The following is a 2502-nucleotide window of genomic DNA, read 5'->3' as shown; positions in this document are numbered from 1 at the left end:
ATAAACGAGTGTCCCAGCCACGCCGACCCCTGTCTTCTTCCTTCCCTGCATTTTCACATTGAACCTCGTTACAGCTAACGTTACACACCTAAGGTTTAAGGAGGTCTGCGCGGGACTGTTTTTTTCCATCCCGCTCCCACAAGTTTCTATTCAGCAACCGCTTAAAATACCTACACTCTGTGTTCACCTGCTTTAAAAATTTAGATCTCGTTTTCAGAATCTCAAATCTCAAAAACAAGTCGTTTTTAATTTTTTAATTTTTGGTTTTAATTTGAAAAAAAAAAAAAAAACGATTGAACGAATGATACACGGCAGTGATGCGCGGGTCATTGTATAATCAACCCGCACCCGACCGACGTTTTCAACTAACCCGCCCGCAACTCGGACCGCAAACAAAAGAAAGAAAATATTGTAGGCTACCCGACCGACCCGCTTCCTGGCCCGCATATTGGGCCATAGACGTAACTAGGGGTGCGCATTTTTCTGAATGCTGTGTTTTGTAATAAAGGCTTGATTTATTCATTTATTTCGTTTCATTTTCTTAAAGCTGCCGTCGGCAACATTTTTTTGATCAAATTCAGTGAAATTGACACTATAATCCGACAGAACAACATAAATAAGGTGGTTTTAGAAAAAACCCGAGCTTCTAACTCCACCTGGAGCGTGTTATTTTGTTTTGCAAAAATCCACCGCTCCCGGATCATCGGGTCTAAACAGTGAGATCTGACTGTCAATCACAGGTCGTGCACAAATCACAGATCCCCCTCCCTCGCGCAGACGCGGACGTTACAATATCACATGCACACAACACGCCTGAAGTTCGCCTGAAGATTGTACGAAGCGTGATGGCAGAGAGAAAATCTAATAACAAGCTTCCAGTTACTCGGTTATTGCTGTCTATGGATAGATTAGCCAGGGCAGCCTACCTCCGAGTCTATGGTGTTGATCGATGCTGAAGACGAACGCGTTCACAGAAAATCAGGTACACACGCACTGACGATGGGCGGGTGCTCGTTGGTAGTGGGGGAGGGGCATGAGAGTTGTAAACATTCAAAATTTTGTCAGCTCTTATTCAAAAGTTAATAACGCGCTCAACATTCAAATAAGGATTTCCCACTTTCATCTCTATCTGCAGACTGAGCTCGTGCGTCATCCTCGCGCCATGTTATTCAGCCAATAAAGTGTAGACCTATGTATTTCATAGACAATTGTGTCTATATAAATTACAAAGGTTTAATTGTCATCTTTATTTCAAACGACCCGACCGAACGGATGACTCGTAACCGCGGGTGACCGCAGGCACTCGCTCATTTTGGATCAACCCGCGCATCACTGATACACGGGGCCTATTTGTAAACCGTTATAGTAAAATAAAAAATAAAAAAACGGACTTCCAAAACAATCCGGCGGGCCAGAAAATATTGCTGGACTAGGGCTTTCTTGAGGCTCGCATCAGCATTTACGGATGATGAGTTTTGTGATGCGGTTGCAGATGAAATAATACCCCATTTGTGCAGCTCTATCAATAACAACATTGAACACTATAGGCTACACAAATAGTATTTTTTTATTTTTTTTATTTAGGCGATTAATTTTCCATAGTGACATAGGAGGTGCCGGATCCAATAAAAAAGGTTCCGTATCCAACGTCGGGCGTGTTCCGGCTCAAATTAAGCCACGACTCACGAGACAGTCTAACGAAACAAAATCACAGTAACGCAGCCTCCTTACGGGAAAGTAACAGTAATCTAATTACTGTTTTTGCAATTGTAATCCCTTACTTTACTCGTTACTTGAAAAAAGTAATGGGATTACAGTAACGTGTTACTTCTAACGCGTTACTGCCCATCAGTGCTCAGGAACGAGAGATTTGTCTTTATGAAGCTAGAATTCTCTTCTTTTAAATGAAGTAAGCAGGCCTTTTGTCCCTCCTCCCTTTCATTCTTCAGATCAGGAGAAATTGTATCTGCTGTGCCCAGTAAGGGCTTTAGATGCTTATGTCCAAAGGCATTCCCTCAGCGTCTCGTTCCCTCTTCACAGAACCAGGGCTACAGTTGTAACCTGAGACATTTTTGTTTAGTCAAGTTTAAGTTGACTAAACGTCTAGGCGGTTTAATCTAGTCTCAGTCAATGAAAATTTAGTCACATTTTCATCATGCTGCATAATGGTTACATTGATCACAATTATTTTGCTCAAAATTGTAAGTGCAACAATCATTGTTTTCACATTTCATCAGAATTGTTGCATTTTCACCAGAATTATTGCACTTTCACCTCAAAATCAAGATAATGTCAACTTGTACGCATGCTAACAACAAACAGCTTTACCCATTCTACAACAAACAGCTTTACCCATTCTACAACAAACAGCTTTACTCATTCTACACTAAAATGATAAGACAAATAAAATGAGAAATTATGAATTCTATTATTTGTACAATAATAATAATAATTAATATTAGCTCAGACAAAATCATTGGCTCTTGTCTGGGCTCACCCCTC

The sequence above is a fragment of the Phoxinus phoxinus genome (assembly GCF_949152265.1).
Source record: "Phoxinus phoxinus genome assembly, chromosome: 8".
Taxonomy (NCBI): domain Eukaryota; kingdom Metazoa; phylum Chordata; class Actinopteri; order Cypriniformes; family Leuciscidae; genus Phoxinus; species Phoxinus phoxinus.
Note: the sequence above shows the minus strand (reverse complement) of the source record.